Consider the following 21332-nt stretch of genomic DNA (forward strand, 5'->3'; position numbering starts at 1 on the left):
TCCTTTATCAAAAATAAGGTGACCATATGTGTGTGGGTTTATCTCTGGGCTTTCTATCTTGTTCCATTGATCTATATTTCTGGTTTTGTGCCAGTACCATACTGCCTTGATTACTGTAGCTTTGTAGTGTAGTCTGAAGTCCAGGAGCCTGATTCCTCCAGCTCCATTTTTCTTTCTCAAGGTTGCTTTGGCTCTTTGGGTTCTTTTATGTCTCCATACAAATTGTGAAATTTTTTGCTCTAGTTCTGTGAAAAATGCCATTGGTAGTTTGATAGGGATTGCAATGAATCTGTAGATTGCTTTGGGTAGTAGAGTCATTTTCCCAGTGTTGATTCTTTCAATCCAAGAACATGGTATATCTCTCCATCTGTTTGTATCATCTTTAGTTTCTTACATCAGTGTCTTATAGTTTTCTATATACAGGTCTTTTGTCTCCTTAGGTAGGTTTATTCCTAGGTATTGTATTCTTTTTGTTGCAGTGGTAAATGGGAGTGTTTCCTTAATTTCTCTTTCAGATTTTTCATCATTAGTGTATAGGAATGCAAGAGATTTCTGCACATTAATTTTGTATCCTGCAACTTTACCAAATTCATTGATTAGCTCTAGTAGCTTTCTGGTAGCATCTTTAGGATTCTCTATGTATAGTATCATGTCATCTGCAAACAGTGACAGCTTTACTGCTTCTTTTCCGATTTGGATTCCTTTTATTTCTTTTTCTTTGATTGCTGTGGCTAAAACTTCCAAAACTATGTTGAATAATAGTGGTGAGAGTAGGCAACCTTGTCTTGTTTCTGATCTTACTGGAAATGCTTTCAGTTTTTCACCATTGAGAGCTATGTTGGCTGTGGGTTTGTCATATATGGCCTTTATTATGTTGAGGTAAGTTCCCTCTATGCCTACTTTCTGGGGGGAGGGGGTTTATCATAAATGGGTGTTGAATTTTGCCAAAAGCTTTTTCTGCATCTATTAAGATGATCTTATGGTTTTTATTCATTAATTTGTTAATATGGTGTATCACATTGATTGATTTGCAATATTGAAGAATCTTTGCATTCCTGGGATAAATCCCACTTGATCATAGTGTATGATCCTTTTAATGTGCTGTGGATTCTGTTTGCTAGTAGTTTGTTGAGGATTTTTGCATCTATGTTAATCAGTGATATTAGCCTCTAGTTTTCTTTCTTTGTTACATCTTTGTCTGGTTTTGGAATCAGGATGATGGTGGCCTTGTAGAATGAGTTGGGGAGCGTTCCTCCCTCTGCTATCTTTTGGAAGAGTTTGAGAAGGGTAGGTGTTACCTCTTCTCTAAATGTTTGATAGAATTCGCCTGTGAAGCCATCTGTTCCTGGGCTTTTGTTTGTTGGAAGATTTTTAATCACAGTCTCAATTTCAGTGCTTGTGATTAGTCTGTTTGTATTTTCTGTTTCTTCCTGGTTCAGTCTTAGAAGGTTGTGCTTTTCTAAGAATTTGTCCATTTCTTTCAGGTTGTCCATTTTATTGGCATATAGTTGCTTGTAGTAATCTCTCATGATCCTTTGTATTTCTACAATGTCAGTTGTTACTCCTCCTTTTTCATTTCTAATTGTATTGATTTGAGTCTTCTCCCTCTTTTTCTTGATGAGTCTGGCTAATGGTTTATCAATTTTGTTTATCTTAAAGAACCAGCGTTTCGTTTTTTTGATCTTTACTAATATTTCCTTCATTTTTCATTTATTTCTGATCTGATCTTTATGATTTCTTTCCTATGCTAACTTTGGGGGTTTTTTGTTCTCCTTTCTCTAGTTGCTTTAGGTTTAAGGTTAGGTTGTTTATTTGAGATGTTTCTTGTTTCTTGAGGTAGGATTTTATTGCTGTAAACTTCCCTCTTAGAACTGCTTTTGCTCCATCCCATAGGTTTTGGGTCATCATTTTTTCATTGTCATTTGTTTCTAGGTATTTTTTTGATTTCCTCTTTGATTTCTTCAGTGATCTCTTGGTTATTAAGTAGTGTATTGTTTAGCCTCCATGTGTTTGTATTTTTTACCGATTTTTTTTCCTGTAATTGCGAATTAGTCTTATAGCGTTGTGGTCGGAAAAGATACTTGATATGATTTCAATTTTCTTAAATTTACTGAGGCTTGATTTCTGACCCAAGATATGATCTATCCTGGAGAATGTTCCATGAGCACTTAAGAATAAAGTGTTTTCTGTTGCTTTTGGATTGAATGTCCTATAAATATCAATTAAGTCCATCTTGTTTAATGTATCATTTAAAGCTTGTGTTTCCTTATTTATTTTCATTTTGGATGATCTGTCCATTGGTGAAAGTGGGGTGTTAAAGTCCCCTACTATGATTGTGTTACTGTAAATTTCCCCTTTTATGGCTGTTAGCATTTGCCTTATGTATTGAGGTGCTCTTATGTTGGGTGCATAAATATTTACAATTGTTATATCTTCTTCTTGTCCCTTGATCATTATGTAGTGTCCTTGTTTGTCTCTTGTTGTAGTCTTTATTTTAAAGTCTATTTTGTCTGATATGAGAATTGCTACTCCAGCTTTGTTTTTGTTTTTGTTTTTTTTTTTTTGCTGTATGCGGGCCTCTCACCGTTTTGGCCTCACCCATTGCGGAGCACAGACTCCGGACGCGCAGGCTCAGTGGCCATGGCTCACGGGCCCAGCCGCTCCACGGCATGTGGGATCTTCCCAGACCGGGGCACGAACCCGTGTCCCCTGCATCGGCAGGCGGACTCTCCACCACTGCACCACCAGGGAAGCCCCCAGCTTTCTTTTGATTTCCATTTGCATGGAATATCTTTTTCCATCCCCTCACTTTCAGTCTGTGTGTGTCCCTAGGTCTGAAGTCGGTCTCTTATAGACAGCATATATATGGGTCTTGTTTTCTAATCCATTCACCCAGTGTATGTCTTTTTGGTTGGAGCATTTAATCCATTTACATTTAAGGTAATTATCAAAGTGTATGTTCCTATTACCATTTTCTTAATTGTTTTGGGTTTGTTATTGTAGGTCTTTTCCTTCTCTTGTATTTCCTGCCTAGAGAAGTTCCTTTAGCATTTGTTGTAAAGCTGGTTTGGTGGTGCTGAATTCTCTTAGTTTTTGCTTGTCTGTAAAGGTTTTCTTTCTCTGTCGAATCTGAATGAGATCCTTGCTGGGTAGAGTAATCATGGTTGCAGGTTTTTCCCTTTCATCACTTTAAATATGTCCTGCTACTCCCTTCTGCCTTGCAGATTTTCTGCTGAAAGATCAACTATTAACCTTATGGGGATTCCTTTGTATGTTATTTGTTGTTTTTCTGTTGCTGCTTTTAATATTTTTTCTTTGTATTTAATTTTTGATAGTGCGATTAATATGTGTCTTGACATGTTTCTCCTTGGATTTATCCTGTATGGGCTCAATGCTTTAAGTACATTATTTTCTACATCCTCACAATTATGTACTATTTTAATCTGTGTTTTGAAAATGAGGAAACTTAGGTTTAGAGAGGTTGAGTTAAAGCTCTAGGTCGTGATTTAGTTGAGTCATTTTGGGCCTAGGATTCAAATGAGGCATGTTTCACATCAAAATCTACGTTCTCAAATGTTTCACACACTGGGTTATATTTTTTAAATTCCAAATGAAGAGACAATATAAAACAAGGCCTATCCATGAGGATAATGTCTGGGCCTTTAAAAGAGGTAAACTATTTTGTGCTTGCATTTGTCTCCCTGATTTGGAACATAACTCCAAAAAGTTAAACACATACTAATTTACTACATAGTAAACACATAATTATATACATATATGTATATTTTTATATATATATATATATATATATATATACATATACACATATATGTATATAATTTGTTTTTTGAATGGCTAAATGAGTGACTGTGCATATTTTCTGCCAGGCCTGTTAGACATGGGGTATACTGACATCAATAGTCTGGTCTCTCCCCTAGCTAGGAGTTCTCCCATGGCAGTATGTGGAAGAAGCATAATACCAGGCATGTTCTTGGCGAGTGACATAATGAATCTTCCCATATCTACCTTGTTCTTAAAATCCTGCAATGACCTGACAATGGTCCCTTAAGTTCAACCTCAGGAACATGGCAGAAGAGGCCCTTGTGGCAGGGACTGTGGTTAGCTTTCAAGACTTAACTTTCTCTCCTTTTCCCTTATGCCTGGGGCCAGCACACTGAGTTTTTTAGACATTGCTTAAACATGTCACGCTATTTCATGTTTCCTTATCTTTTTACTTGTCATTTCTTTGATCTGGGGTGCTTTTACATGTTTTCATGCTGTTTTTTTCTGGCAAATAAAGTCCTTTCCCTCTGCGGCCTCCCGTATGAACTCTCCCTGGGGCTGTGCTGCTCACATGGTTGGTTGCTCTCCCTTTTCCAGCACATTGCCCTTCCCTCCACGCTTTTTTTCCCCACTGTGTCACAAGCACCCCTTTTCTGCTTTCTAAGCACCCAGCATCATGCACGGGCCAGGAAAGTCAGACAAAATATTTATTCATTGAATTGAAATACTTATATAGCACTGAACACTAATACGTTTTTTGGGCCGTGTTGGGTCTTCGTTGCTGCCGTGGGTTTTCTCTAGTTGCAGCGAGCAGGGACTCTTGATTGTTGTGGGCGGGCTTCTTATTGCGGTGGCTTCTCCTGTTGCAGAGCACAGGCTCTAGGCATGTGGGCTTCAGTAGTTGTGGCATGCGGGCTCAGTAGTTGTGTTTCATGGGCTCTAGAGCACAGGCTCAGTAGTTGTGGTGCACAGGCTTAGTTGCTCTGCGGCATGTGGGATCTTCCTGTACCAGGACTTGAACCCGTGTCCCCTGCATTGGCAGACGGATTCTTAACCACTGCGCCACCAGGGAAGCCCAACATTAACACTTTTAAAAGTATTTAGTTGCCTAAGTATATTTGTTCTCTCCATAAGAGGACCATAAACTAGTTGAAGATAAGAAAAGTGGGTTAGTTAACTTAGTATCCATAGTTTGCAGGTGCTTAGAACTGTTTATTCACTGAATATATAATAACTATTCTGTCCTAAATTGTAATTCTACTCGGGAAGTACTGCTCATGCACTTCATCTCACCACCACAGTAATCACTGTCATCATAACATCGCCATCAGCCTTTCAACACCAACACCACCAAATCATTGTCACCAGACTAATTTGTTTGGTGGCCAAATTATAAATGCTTTGCAATAAGACATAAGGTTAAAATCCTGGTTTATCAGTTACTAGCTGCATGAACCTGGGCAATATCCTTATCTTTAAAATATGTTACTGAGTCCAAGCTTGTACTTCTTGCCGCTCAACAGGCCAGTAAATTAAGAGACGAGTTGTTGGGGCAAGGAATAGTAACTTTATTCGAAAAGCCAGCAGACTGAGAAGATGGTGGACTAGTGTCCCAAAGAATCATCTTACCGGAGTTAGAATTCTGGCTTCTTTTATACTAAAAGGGGAGGGGGTGTGGTTGATTGTTGCAGACTTCCTGGTGTTGGAATCCTTTGTTCTCACAGCTGTCCACATAGGTCAGGTCACAATGTTCCTGTAATCTGCCAACAAAACAAGTGTTATTCTCCGTTCTGCAACTTTTTATCTCTTTGTGAATGGAAAATTGTCATACCTTTAAAGGTCAGAGCCTTGAGAGTGAGCTGTCCTGTATATTTCAGGCTATAGGCAATATTCTTAACTTGTAACAAAAGCAATAGAATACAAAGGTTAAAGGAAAAGAAAGAGATCCAATATGGAGTCAGATTTGATCTTCCCTATTACAAATAGACACACTAATGCCAATCCATAGGTGTATAATGGTGTTTAAATTAGAAAGGACTGCAAGTGCTTAGTGTAGTGATAAGAATAGAGTAAGGGGTAAATGCATGGTATTTACCTCCTCCTTCCTCTGTTTCAGCCCATGCTGTCAGCTCAGATGGATGCCCCAGTCCCTTCTGAAACCAACAGATTATGACAGTGCCTTTGGTGGTCAGTAGGCCCCTGCATTAGAGCCGTAAGAGGGGATCATGGAGGTCTAACTATCAGGGAGCGAGTTCTGCTCAACATTGGGCAAGAAAATGAGCTCATCATTTCATAGACTTATTACTAGAAGAACAGGCAATATCAATAACGTGTAGGAGGTCCTTGATGGTTGCACCTCAGTAAAGATTTCGTTTAGCCAGGAGGTTTTTCTTTCTCACCACAGAAAGATTTGTGGCTGAAATTCCCTTTATCATTGTAACAAGGCAGATAAGGCCTTTCTTGCAGGCTGCACTGCCTTCTATAATCTGGTGGCACATCAGAGAGCACAGAACCTAGAACATAAATTCAAAGGTTCAGTGAACCGTAGAGCCCCCGCATATGAATAAGACCCTGCATTTTCTCAAGCTAGCACTTCTGAAGAAAACTGGGTACTAGTTTTGCAGCAGTATATTGAAAACTCACATTTTCTCAAAACTGCAGGTACTTGAGTCTGATATCTCAGAATGAAAATATCCAAGCACTAGAATATGTTTAAGGAGAAGGGGAAAAGGAAAGAAATACACGTTTTAATTCTACGTAGAAGTTCGCTGCTTATCCCTTCAAGTGTGCTGTCCCGTTTACTCTTGCTAACCAACCATAAAGTCATGGCTCTGCCCACTTCCCAGGTGTGACAGTGAGATTTTGAGAGGTCAAACAGCTTGTTTTAGTAAAAGAGATTCATAACTGGGGTCCCAAACCCCAGAATTTGACTAAATCCTGTGTGTTTTTATCTTCCCAGGAAAACTATAAATATTTTAATGTCTTAGTCACAATGATCTTAGCCAAGCATTTGAATCACCCAAGTCATTAAACAGCTACAAAATGGGAATACAATTAGTCTTTTCTGAAAATATTATTGGGAAGATAAAATGGAGTAATACACACAAAATATAATTTGATCGTTGTCTCACAGTTAGCAAATATTCAATTAATGTTAGTTATTTTTTAAAAGTGTTTGAGAATGACTGGGTCATAGATGTATTGTTAACTTTTTAGGAGTCAGCCAAGCATTCTCCCAAAAGGTGTTTGTACGTATTTCTGTCAGTTCCACATCCTCACCAGTGTGAGGATGTTTAGTATTGATATCTTTTTAAAATTTAGCTCTTCCAGTGTATGGCAAAAGGCATTTTTATTGTAGTATCAATTGGCATTTCCCTGATGACTCAGTGATGTTTAGCACCTTTTCATGTACTCATTAGCCATTCATTTATCTTCTCTGTGTAGTGTTTATTCAAACTTCTGCCCATTTTCATTACTTTTTTATGGCCAAATTATAGGAGTACTTCACACACACATATACATACACACACATATAGTTCTTCAGTTTGTGTCATCCTATTAATTTTCTTAGCAGTAATTTTTGAAAATCAGAAGTTTTATTTATTTTTTTAAATTGAAGTATAGTTGGCTTATAATATTATATTAGTTTCAGCTCTCCAGCACAGTGATTCAGTATTTTTATAGATGATTATGCACCATACTGAAAGTTTTATTTTAATGATAGCAAATTTATATATTTTAATGTCTAGAGTTTGTTTTTCTTTTAATGTCCTAACATGATATTGCCAACCCCAAGCTAGTAAAAGATATTCTCTACTGTTTTTATCTAGAAACTTTTTGGTTCTAACTTTGAAGTTTGTTATGATGCATTTTGAATTCATTTTTCTGTATGGACAGAGGTAGAGTTTAAAATATTTACTCCAGATAGATGAAAATGTATGTCCACAAAAGACTTGTGTAAGAATATTCATAGCAGTGTCATTTAAAATAGCCAATAACCAGTAAAATGGTAAATGTCCCCCAACACAGAAACAAATAAAGTGTGTGTCATATTAATACTACTCACTAATAAAAAGGAATTAGCTACTGAAATATGCATAACATGCATGAATCATAAAGCCTTATGCTGAATTTAAGAAGCCAGCCACAAAAAGAAATTAATGTATGATTCCATTTATGTGACATTCAAGCGCATGCAAAACCAACCTGGTGCTAGATATAAGGAAATATTTAACTGAGGAGGTAGGGTTGATGACTGGAAAGGGTTAGGAAGGGACTTTCATTATATGTTGTGTTTTGGGCAGTGATGCATGGGTGTAGACAGTTGTTGAAGTCAACAAATAGTATAAAATTTATGCATTCTATCTAAAAAGAGTAAAAATTAATTAATTAATTAAAAGACAGGAGTGACTGGTTACATGGTTCTCTGCATCAGCCAGCCAGTTAATGAAGGGACGTGCGCTAAGACTTCTCCTACCTTCAGAAACTCCTACTTCCTCTCCTCTGTTTCTGACCGGGGCCACTCTTCACTTTGGCCACCTGCGAGTCCAACATTCCCCTCCCTTGTGTATGCAGCCACAGCTCTGCTGCCCACGTCTTTCACCAACTGCAGATAGCTGCACATTATTAAAAATCAAACATCATGATATCCTCCTCATTCTTGCCCTCCCCTTGTAAACTCTTTGCCCACTGATACATCTAGCTTCTAAGAATTAAAATTAGGAGTTTATTTGACATTGAAGAAACCGAAGCTCAGAGAAGTTAAATAAGTTTTCAAAGTCACGGAAATATTTTTTAAGCACTAAAATCCAGATCTGTGTGAGCACAAATATGCTTGTTCCACTCTAATGCATGACCTGAGAACAAGAGGGCTTTTAGAGTCATCTTGAACAAAGTTGCATTCTGGAGGAAATGGTCCAATAGAATCTGCCTGTTTTAAAATAGAGCAAACACTTTTGGCCCTTCAGATTCCTACATGTATCAGTACCGAAAAGCTAAGTATTTCATGTCAGTTCGAGGAAAATTATGTTAATTTACTGTATATTAAATACATTCTTGTCTCTGTGTCCCAAAGTAGTATTGAGTTTAGTGTGTCTAATTTTACTTCCCTCTCAATTAATTTATGTATTATTACTCAATAAATATTGATTAATTCATTTATCATTCATCAAACACCTAATCTGTAAAAATCTGAGTGACTCTACAGAAAAACATATGTAAAAGAGAATTCCGTATTCAGCACGTGTTTTGTTTAAAGTGCTTTCTTCTTGCCTAGTTTTAATATATAAAATGCAATATCTAATTTTTTGAGCATTTACAGTTGAGGTTTGGGAAATAAAAACATTTCTTTTTTATTTAGTTTATCACTTTTACACTACTCTATCAACATTTTTAAAGGTTTTAAAGTAGCTAACTAAAAACCAAAAAGGAACCAAAGAAACAAAATTAACAAGCAAACAAAATGATTTCTATATTTTTCAACAGAAATCTTAAACATAACTGAAGAAAGTAGGACAAAAATAATAGTAGAAAAAACAAAACCAGAGGTAGTCTGGTCCACAAATACAGAGTTTCCTATAAACTTGCTATTGTTTGGCACCTAATTTCATTCTGATTTTACTGGTGGTCCCTTCAAAGAGGGAAATACGAAATTCTGCAGTTCCATTTTAAGAAAAGCAGTTGCTCAATAGAAAACAATTATTACCTCTTAATAAGTAGGAGACTGTAGTACAATGAAAAATACTTTCAATTATATTGGAAGGGGGACTATTTTTAATGAAAATTCTTCAAGAAGGTTGATAAAATAGCACCAAACCATAAAGCATGACTACTGATTCTAAAAAACTTCAGCTGTGACTCACATCAATTCCAAATATTAATAGAAGGACACTTTATCTATTTCTAGAGGAATAGACATACTACAGAACTTGCTTTAAATCGTATGAAAAATAGCAACCTTTATGATTATTGGACACCTGTATGCCAGAATTTGTGACAGACAGGAAGAGATTTCCTGTTTGCAACCACAGGGTTTTAAAATTCCACCAAGACAGAAGGTAAATGCGAGACAGTTATAACAGGAGTTAAAATAAAAGAGAAAAAGACCTCTGCTTCTAGCTATGGAAAACTAGATAGTATCAGATTAATATTCCCAAGGAGAACAATTTGAAAAACTGGATAAAATTTTTAAGAAGCATATGTGTTTGAAGCCACCACAGAGCTACCAAGCTTAGAGGACTTGAAGGGAAAAAAGTTCTGTAAGTAAGGGAAAAATAGAAAGATAATCCAATAGGTATGCCAGTTTTCCACACAAGAAATTTACTAATTCCTTAACAATGGCTGAGAGGTTGAAAAGCAGAACAGAATTAGGGGAAAGGCTGAAAAGCTAAAATGACTCAGTATTCTAACAGATCTGGGAAGACACAAGTTGGATGACAAGATCCACCAGGAAGAGGGTCCCTAATAAACATGTAGCCTCCCAAAGGGCTACGTATGGGAGGAAAGGGTGAAATGGAGATGAACAAGCTCTAATAAAGACTGAATCCCAGTTTCAAGTCATATTAATCTCAGACTGGTTTCAGGTGATCTGTTCCTATCCTAACTATTTGGGAGAAGGGAAAATAAGTTTTAAGGCAGGAATATAACACCATCCAGAACCGTAAATAATTTCTAAAGTATCTCATGGCATTCAGTTAAAAATTAGCATGCATATCAGAGACAAAAATAAAACAATCTAAAATTGAGATGAAAAAACTAGACAGAAAAAACACTCAAGAGATCCATATATTAAAATTACAGGACAGAAAGTGAAGTGCAATATGGTGTTTGTGAGAATAGATGATTTGATGGATACTGTCAACAGAAAATAAGAATCAATAAAAATAGAGTTATAGTGAAATTCTAGGTGATAAAATAAAATAATTGAAATTACAAACTCAATGCATGGTATTAACACAGATTAACATTAATGAGAAGAAGATTATTACACTGAAAGATATGTCAGTAGAATACATCAGGACTAAGATGTGCAGAAGAAAGAAAGGATGAAAATGAAGAGGAATATTTTTGTATTTAATGAAGGAAACCTACAAAAAGTGGAGGGATATGTTACAACCATGATTAGAAGGCTTTGGTATTTTTAAGGATTCAGTTCTCCCTAATCTGATCTATCAAGTCAATGCAGTTTCATTTGAACTCTGAGCTAGGAGACCAAAGGGCCAAGAAAGTGAAGACAGTTTTCAAGAATGATAGAGTCATTTGTAATTCACTACCAGATATCAGCCTTACAGAAATGCATTAAGACCATTGGTTAATGGTATTAGGATAGACACATAGATTAATGGGAAAAATGAGTTCAGAAACAGATCTACTTTTATGCAGCATTAGATTTTTAAAAAGCAAAATGTACACAAATGGAGACATATTCTTTCAAATAAGGATACTGTATCAATTGATATTTATATGCAAAAATAATTTGGCTTCTATCTCATATTTTAAAGTCATTCCAAATGGATTTTAGATATAAATATGAAAGCTGAAGAGACAAAAATTGGACCCAATACAATGCCTGTCAGCAAAGGAATGGATATTAAATGTTTATACAATGGGACAGTTATAACAAGAGTTAAAATACAGTAGTGTAAATAAATGAAATACTGCTACATTCGACAAAATTAGTGACTCTGACCAATAATATGTTGTTGGTAATAAAAGAACTATAGTACAAACTTTACGATTATTTCATATGTATATATGTGTATACGTATGTGTGTGTGTGTATATATATATATATATATATATATATATATATATATATATATCAGGCAACACTAATCCATGATGTTAAAAGTCAAGATGATAGTTATTGGGAGAAAGTGGTGGGATAGTGACTGGGAGGGGCATTAGAGATATTTGCGAGTTGCTAGTTATATCCCATTTCTTGATGGTTACCTAGGTGTCTTGTTTTGGAAAATGCATTTACCTTTACACTTAAGATTTGTGTATATCTCTCTCTTTCTCTGGAGCAGGCATGATTATCTCCTTTTGAACCATCTAGAATCACATAGAACAGGGTTACACACAAAAGAAAGATGAAAAACATTCTTTTAACTAAACATGAAAAGATGTTATCTGCCTTCATTGACACTGAGTGAAACCCTGGAGAATCACATCAAAAGAATATATTCAGAGGTTGTGGGGCTGTGGGAAGGTAGACAGCGGAAAGAAAGGGAAATGTTCCATCAGAGAAGTTAAAACAACCTGTGTATCCTTTAATGGGACTCTTCTGCTATGTCTTGCCATTGCCCATCTTATCCTAAGGATGTGCAATCAGGTGATGGAAAATTAGAGAAGCATTGTCTTACTCTCCAATATGCACAACAAATCATGGCCACAGTATTTTTTCAAGTTTTAAATGGTGTATGTTTTATTATGTCCTTTAAATACAATAAAGGTTGTATTCCCTTGAAGTTTTTAAAGACTATTTCAAAAACACATGATAAATATATGTGGATAATACTTCTTCTGGGAAGATGGAGGAGATGCAGTGTTCTCTTTTCCTCCTGCTAAATACAACTAAAAACTTTGGACATTATATATAAATCAAACATTAAAAACTCTGAAAGGTGGAGAGAAGAAGGCGTATCAGCTAAGGGATAGCAGGACCTGAGGAATGACACAGTGGAGAGTTTGCTTTTGACCTCACATATCCCAGACTTGGAGCTGAAGAGGCTGGCAAACCAGAAACACACACACACACACACACACACACATATGTTTTTTCTGGCTGAAGGACCAGGAAGGAGCAACCTTCTAATACCTCTCAACTTCAGCCAGATACCACTGAAATACCGGTGTCCTACTGTACTCACACCTGCAAATTCCCAATGGAGAGCCTAGACTTCTGCATTTGCCTGGCAAGACTGAGCATCAACCTTAACATTAAACCTGTACAACAATGAATTCAAAATGTATCACAGAGTTAAATTCGAAACATGAAAGTAAAGTTTTTAGAAAAGCACAGAGGTGAAAATTTTCAGTATGGAGAATAGTACAAATGCTCTTAGCCTCCATACCAGAATTACAATTCATAAAAGGAAAAACTGACAAATTTAACTTTATCAAAATAAAAAAAAAATGTGTGCATTGTGGAAAATCCTGTTTAGAAGATGAAAAGACAACCTGCAGACTGGGAGAATATAGTTGCAGTGTCTAGTCCAGTCTTGTAGTGTCTAGTCCTACAAAGAACTCTCAAAACTCAACAGAAAAAAAATCCAGTTAAAACATGAGCACAGGACATGAGCATCCATTTCTCCAAAAAGGATATAGAGACTTCAAATAAGGACATAAAGACCCTTTCAATACCACTAATCATTAACAAATGCAAAATAAACCCACAATTATTTATCACGACCCTTCCTTCTATCAGAAAGACTAAAATAAATATATGGTTACAACGCTAAGTGCTGGCGAAGATGTGGAAAAACTGAATTGCTTGTGCATTGCTGGTGGGAATGCAAAATGTTGCAGACACTCTGGAACACAATTCGGCAGTTTCTTAAAAGACTAAACATGCAGCTGCCATACAATCCAGGAGTTGTACTTTTGGACATTTATCCCAGATAAATAAATTCTCATGTTCACACACACACACAAAAATCTGAACACAAATGTTCATACGAGCCTTGTTCATAAAAGCTCCAAGCTGGAAAGGACTCAGATGTCCTTTAGTGAGCAAATGATTAAACAAACTGGGGTACATCAATATCATGGAATACTATTTAGCAATAAAAGAAGAATGGATTATTGATACACACAACACCTGGAGAAATCTCCCAAGAATCACGTTGAGTGAAAAAGCCAATCTCAAAATATTATATACTGTATGGTTCCATTTCTATAACATATTTGAAATGAGCAAACACTTCTCAGTACTTCAATCCATGATTTTATTTATCAGAAACACATTCTTTACTTGACTTCCAATGAAATGGAATTTTTGTTTGGCATCCCACAAAGTAACTTCTTTAGAGAATAGGTTGATATACATGAAGTTGATTTTAATTACCTTTTTCTATTCAAAAGACATATACGTATTCTTATTTTTATTTTTTTGTATAAATAATATGTTCACATGGTTCAAATTTCCAAGTGCTTAAAGAGTTTATGGTACAGTGACTCCTGCTCTCAATGTTTCCTTTCTTCCTAGACAGCCTCGTAATTTATTACTTTGTGGTATATCCTTCAAAAGTGTTTTTGTCTTAGCCCTGGAGCTTCATATAATTTTAATTGATCTATGTTTATCAAGTAAGTCTCCAGATCTCTGATTTCTTTCACCCACAGCACTTCAAGTTTTTGTTTTTAACTTTCCTGCTTATAGTGTTCTCCTTACAACATCCTTCACATATCAAATGGGGTGACTGTTAAGTATTAACCACACCGTGTCTCTCACTTCTTGTTTTAAAAAACTCCCCATTTTTTTTCCTTTTACAAAGAAAATGAAACCTTAACTCCTAACAATGGTATCTGCTCCATATGATTGGCTTCCTGCCCTCACCTGTGACATCAACCTAAACAGTCCCCTCTGTTCACTACACAGGGACTTTGCATTTGCTGTTCCCTCTGCCTAGAATGCTCTTCCCCAGATCTTCTTAAGCTCTTCTGGCTTTCAGAGCTCTGATTAAATATTACTTTTTCATAGAAGCCTTCTTTATATACATCCTGTCTGAAACTGTCCTTCTCTATCAGCATCCTCTACTTCACACTACCAAATTATTCTACTTAATTTTCTTTGCAGCATTCCACAATTTAAATAATCTCTTTTATGTATTAGTTTAGTTTTTTTTCAATCTGACTGATCTCAAAAATATATGCCTAATCAGGATCAGGACAGTGATATCACTTGTCTTGTTGACAAGTGTATTTTCAGATCCTAGAACAGGGCTTGAACACCAAGGGTAATTGAGAAAGTATTTGTTGAATGTATAAATGAATGAATAAAGCACTAGGTAATTACTACACAAGTTATACGGCCACCACTTGTATGACTTAGACTAAGTTATGGAACCTCTGTGGGATATTTTTGCCATGTCTAAGTGGGCAAAATTACATACGATATTACTCAGAAAGTCATAATATTAAATCTATGATATATTTTAAATAATAGATATTATATTGGTGATAACTCTTTTCTGCCTTTCTTCCTAAGATCCTCATAGCTGGATCCTAAGGGAAGTGAAAAGAGGTAGAAGACAGAGGAGGAGAAGAGGGGGAGGTGAGGGAGGGGAAGATGAGAAGAGAGAAAAAGAGGAGCTACAGGGAAAGAGGAGAAGAGAGAATTCTAAAAGGCTAAGATCTGAAGAAAAACTAAATATAGTCAGTTCATTGAGTGTGCAAACTTTCATTCAGTTATTCAACCACATAGTGTTAAATTAGGGATCCTGCCAAGGTAATGTCAGAGTTTTCACAAAATTTGATGTACGTACTCATAAATTACAGGGTTTATTTAATCAAAAAAGAGACAGTTATTTTCAGGGGCAGGTTAAGCATTTTTTTTACAAAAATAAAGGAACAACCATTTGATTGTTTGGGGAGCTCTGGTACCCAGGCTGTATATTTCAGCATATAAGCCAACTTAAGTTAGGACAAAACAGACAGAGTATAAAGAGATATAGGTGAATCTGATACCGACCAGGGTTCTTGGCCTTCCCCAATCAATAGAAATTGACTAGAGGCCAGACAACAAATTCAGGCAAGGCTTTATTGAGGCCCCTGCTACAGCAGGGGGGATTGAGAACAAGTAAGAGGTTCCCTTGCTCGCTCCCTTCCAAGGAGGGGCAAGCTGGTTCCTTATATGGGGTGAGGGAAGGGCTGTGTCCACGGGTTGGGCTGGAGGGGTGGCTTAGTTGTTTTGCCCACCCCTTAGGTGGTGTTGAGTGCAGGGCGCATGAGCGGTACCCTGCTTTTGCTCCCGACCTGTTTTTGCTCCCAGCTCTTCAGAAGCAGCAGTTGGGGGTTTTTTTGGTCTTTTTGTCCAGAATTTGCCCCAACTGTGTGTGCACACAGTTATTTTTAGTCTCTTACAGTTTCTTTGTATTTTTTTTGCTGGAGGAGACGTTTCTCCAGGTGCGAGCATTGCAGCACTGCAGCTAAGGGTCCCAGGTCCCAGCCTCAGGTCGGAGTTAAGTTTGCCAGATTTTAGAGTTAACTCAACTTGGAGGCTACATAAGTTGGGGGCTGATTTTGGATGCATGTGACAGAAAAATAAAATAGCAATGGGTTAAAGATGATGGCACCCTCTACTCAACCCAAAATACAACCCAGACTTGCATCAAACTTACTACATCAAATTCAAACTCCAGGATCTCTGAATGTCATGGGAACTTCTCCATCAAGTTTGCATCTGACTCTTTGCCAGCTAATTACCTTATGGAGAAGAACCATTTTAGTATAGGCTTCTGCTGTATAGACCTGAGTTTGACATCTATTTGAGAATACCGATTCCTCAAATACTTAGTGGATAGCCAGAATGTTTGTCTATAGTTAATTTTATGTGCAAATAATCACAGCCAAAGGTATTACATCATGGATTTCAAACACGATAGTGTTTGCCTCTTAACCATGACCCTCTCTGGTCCATTCCTCCTTTTCTTTAGTAGCTTAAGGTCATTTGAAACAATAAGCTTAGACGGGAAATCCACTGACTCAGTGCTCTTAGACGGAAAATCCACTGACTCAGTGCTGGTCTTCCCAAAGTCTAGGAGGAATACTTGAAGAATTGGTGGGGATTTTGAAAATGATTCTGTGCCACATTCTTTTTTTTTTGTTTGTTTTTTGTTTTGCGGTACGCGGGCCCCTCACCATTGCGGCCTCTCCTGTTGCGGAGCACAGGCTCCGGACGCACAGGTTCAGCGGCCATGGCTCACGGGCCCAGCCGCTCCGCGGCACGTGGGATCCTCCTGGACCGGGGCACGAACCCGTGTCCCCTGCATCGGCAGGCGGACTCTCAACCACTGCGCCACCACGGAAGCCCATGTGCCACATTCTTAAGTTCTGCTCTGGTTGCCATTTTACAGTGACCCCTTATGATTGTTTAAAATTTCTATACAAAAACAATTTTTTCCAACCTTGCAGTGCTACAAATACTATGTTTCTCAATGAGCTTACAATACAAGCCACACACAGATAGCACATCCCTTAGCACTGTGATGTTTCCTCCTTTTCATTCTGCGGAGTGGCATGGTATAATATGAGTTTATCTCCATCATGTACAAGTTGAACATATATTTCACTTCACTTGGTGTAATCCTGACTTACATACCTCATCCAGACATATTTATCAATAGTTCTCCCTGTTACTGCGGAAGAGTCTGGGTTTGGAAGATAAATTATGTTTATTTTCTCTTGTCAGATTTTGCTAAATGGATCAACAAGAAACTATACACATCACCATTCTAAATGTTTTCTCCATGTTGCCTAAGACCCCATACTTGGTCCATTGCATGGCCTGAGCCTAGAGATAAAGCAAACAGTAGTTAGGCAAAATGATTTGACACTGCTTGAAAGCAGTCACAAGCTCTCCAGACTGCAGTGGCTAGACTCTTCTGCCTGCTGATAAAACCTTTCCACTAAGCTAATGTCACATTTTAGATTCTCATAGCAGTAGCATTCTATTTTTTATACCAAATTCTATATGAGCTAGTGATTAACTTTGACCATGTTTAAAAAATACCTAATAAATAGTGGCTTACACAAAGATGTTCACATATCTCAACAGAAGAAGAATAAGTGATATTATCATCCCATTCTAGGACGGCAATTTTCAAATTGTGCCTCTGGACACAAAGATCCCCAAGACACTTCCAGGGGGGTGATGAAGCCTACACCAGTTCCATAATAATACTAGGACATTACTAGCCTGTTTCCATTTTGTGAAACACTTACATTAATGATACAAAAGAAGAGGTGGCTGAAACTGTTGGCATCTTAGTACAGGTCAGGGCAGCAGAACCATCTATAATGGTAAACATTTGTCTCTTTATTGGCTTATGCTCAAAGAAAGAAGAAGAAAGTCTGTTTTACTTTAAAATGCCTTGATAAAGCAACAAAAATACTAATTTTATCAAATTATGAGACTTGGATACTTTATAATATTCTGGGTGGCACAATGGAAAGTACATATAAAGCATTTCTGATGCAATCATAAGCACAATGGTTGCCTCAAAAAATATTCTGTGTGTTTAAATTGAAAGCTGAACTAGGTGCTTTTTTCCTTGACGCTATTTTTCACTTGAAAAAATTACTTGGAGACAGACTGTTTTCAGACATCGGTGTGTGGCAGGTATTACCTCAGGAACAAACTAAGTGAATGTGTCTCTTCGAATAAAACAGTTAATATCATGTGTTGCCAGAGATGATATTTGAGTTTATGAATGAAAACAGAATTTTGGAAAAACTGTATCACCCACTCTGAGGTTGGTTGTTTCTCAACACTTAAAGGCTTAGGAAAATATTGGGAATATTAACAAATTATTTTTTTATGTTTTAAATATGCCAACAGTTAGAAAACCTACATAAATCAGTGAACTAATATTTTTAAATGAGTAGGGCGTGATGTTACAAAATCATACACAGGTAATACCCACTCAAAGTGCAAGACAGACCAATGGATGTTTACGTAACACAGTACAAAGAGTTTGGTCTGGATTTTAGATTCTACATTGCAATTCATTTTTAAGAAACTTAACACTAATCAAGTTTGGTTTAGGATCAACAAAAACTGTCTACAACTATCTAAAACAGTTATTAAAGTACACTTTGCTTTTCCAACTACTTATCTGTGCAAGGCCAGATATTCTGTATTATATTTAAAAAGTTAAATAAAATAAAAGCTCACAGCAGATTGAATGCAGCTGCTGATACGTGAGTTAAGCTATCTATTATTAATATAGGCATTACAGTTCTTTCAAATATCTAAAATTAATGCCACTGTTCTCTCTAAATACTTTATTTTTGAAAAATATAAACATGTAAAGCACGTTTTGAAAATATAAATCCATAAAAATATGCTATTCATGTTAACCTGTAATGTGATTAATATAGTTTTTTAAAAATAAATTTTATTTATTTATTTATTTTTGGCTGCGTTGGGTCTTCGTTGCTGTGCACGGGCTTTCTCTAGTTGCGGCGAGCAGGGGCTACTCTTTGTTATGGCGCACGGGCTTCTCATTGCGGTGGCTTCCTTTGTTGCGGAGCACGGGCTGTAGGTGCGCAGGCTTCAGTAGTTGTGGTGCACAGGCTCAGTAGTTGTGGCTCGTGGGCTCTAGAGCACAGGCTCAGTAGTTGTAGTGCACAGGCTTAGTTGCTCTGTGGCATGTGGGATCTTCCCAGACCAGGGCTCGAACTCATGTCCCCTGCATTGGCAGGCGGATTCTTAACCACTGCACCATCAGGGAAGTCCTATAGTTATTATTTTTATTTTTTAATTTTTGGTTGCGTTGGGTCTTCGTTGCTGCACGTGGGCTTTCTCTAGTTGCAGCGAGCAGGGGCTACTCTTTGTTGTGGTGCGCAGGCTTCTCATTGTCGTGGCTTCTCTCGTTGCAGAGCACAGGCTCTAGGTGCGCCGGCTTCAGTAGTTGCAGTACGCAGGCTCAGTAATTGTGGTGCACTGGCTTTAGGGCGCACAGGCTTTGGTAGTTGTGGCATGCGGGCTCAGTAGTTGTGGCTCGCAGGCTCTAGAGCACAGGCTTGTTAATTGTGGTGCACGGGCTTAGTTGCTCTGGGACATGTGGGATCTTCCTGGACTAGGGATCAAACCCATGTCCCCTGCATTGCCAGGCAGATTCTTAACCACTATGCCACCAGGGAAGTCCCCATATAGTTAGTTTTAAATGAATAATGAATAAGTTAAATAATGAATGAGTAAATAAATAATAAGTTAGTTTTATTAAAATGAATAAATACATATTTAATTATTTCTTAATTTAGAATTTCTAACATGCTAATTATCAATAGATATAACCAATATAAGCATAAACTCTCTTGAACATTCAATAGAGGAAACTTGTGGCCAAACTACTTGAGGGTTACAGTTTTATAAGGTGAATAATTACAACTTGAAAAATATGACCTCACCCTTTTTTATGAATACATAAGTAATGATAGATCATTAAAACCAATAAGATTAAAACAGAAAAGAATATTTTGATACCTATTGCTAACTTCTTACCTATAATAATAGATTAAAAGACTGAGGATCAAAAGTTTTTAAAGTTTTACCCAAAGTTAAAGTGTTAAGAGATTCAAGCAAGGGTCAACAGAATGGCCCATTTTCTCAGAAATATATTCTCCTAAGCTAGAGAAATTAATAATTGTGGCAAAACTCCATATCTCACATTGCCGATGATACTAAAATAGTTATAATAGCTTTACAAAAATTAATTCAGGGTGTCAAAAGAGCTTTAAAATACTCATACCTTTTACTCAATAAATAGTTTTAAAAGCCCAGAGTGATCAAAATGTGAATTGGAAGCAGATCAACCTTAAGCACCTAAAAAAATTGTAAACACAGATATTTTTCACAATATCATTTATAATAGTAATGTGCTGGAAATAATGTATATACCAGAGAGTAGTAACAATGGGATATTCTGCAGCCAGAAAAGTTACGTGTATGAAGTGTATGTGGATACAGTGTGGTCATAGAGAGGACATGACCACAGGTTGACCCAAGAGCGGGACTGGAGCAGTTGGAGGCTCCACACTCCCTCCCCTGTCCTTGGAATGTGTGTTCTCCCCACAGTTTTTACAGTGGGAGCTGTTCCAAGGACACAGCCTTGAGAGAGCGTGTGTGGTTGAGACCATCTGGATGGTGTATATGACAGAACCACATTAAGACCTCTCTATAAACTTTTCAGACTCTGTCTTGCGGCACGAGACAAGCGTGGTGTGTAAGTCCCTTGCCTGTTGAACCTGCTACCTGCCAGTCGGGAGTAGCCTGGCTCTTTCTTCAGTCTCTTCTTGCTCTCTTTGTCCTCCTTGCCAACACTTATATTAGACACTGCTAAAGCAGTACTTACAGAGATATGTATAGTTTTAAATACGTCTGTCAGGAAGCAAACAAAAAAGGATACAATAAATTACATGTTAAATTCAAAATATTGTAAAAGTATCAACTAGCTGAACCCAAAGGAAAAGAGACAAAAGTAATAAAGATAAAGGCATGATGAATGAAGTAGAAAACGTAGCAACCAAAACAATAGCAAATACTTCTAAATCAAATTAAAAGATCTCACTTTAAAAGTAGGTTAGACAGATCTTTGGTCTGGGAATATTATTTGAGAAAAGGAAATACATCTGAGACTAAAAATTAATATTATGGACCATTATACACAAATACATTTTAGAACAAGAGGAAATATGTAACTTCATAGATATTAAATGCCAAATTTTGTCAAAAACAAACAGAAAACTCATAAACTAATATGTATTAAATAAACTAATGGTCAAAGACCTTTCCTTCCATAAACTCCAAATAATATCATCAATAAATG

This window comes from Delphinapterus leucas, chromosome 17 (assembly GCF_059928025.1).
Source record: "Delphinapterus leucas isolate spDelLeu-1000000601 "Yukka" chromosome 17, BTC_Dleu_Yukka2, whole genome shotgun sequence".
Classification (NCBI taxonomy): Eukaryota; Metazoa; Chordata; class Mammalia; order Artiodactyla; family Monodontidae; genus Delphinapterus; species Delphinapterus leucas.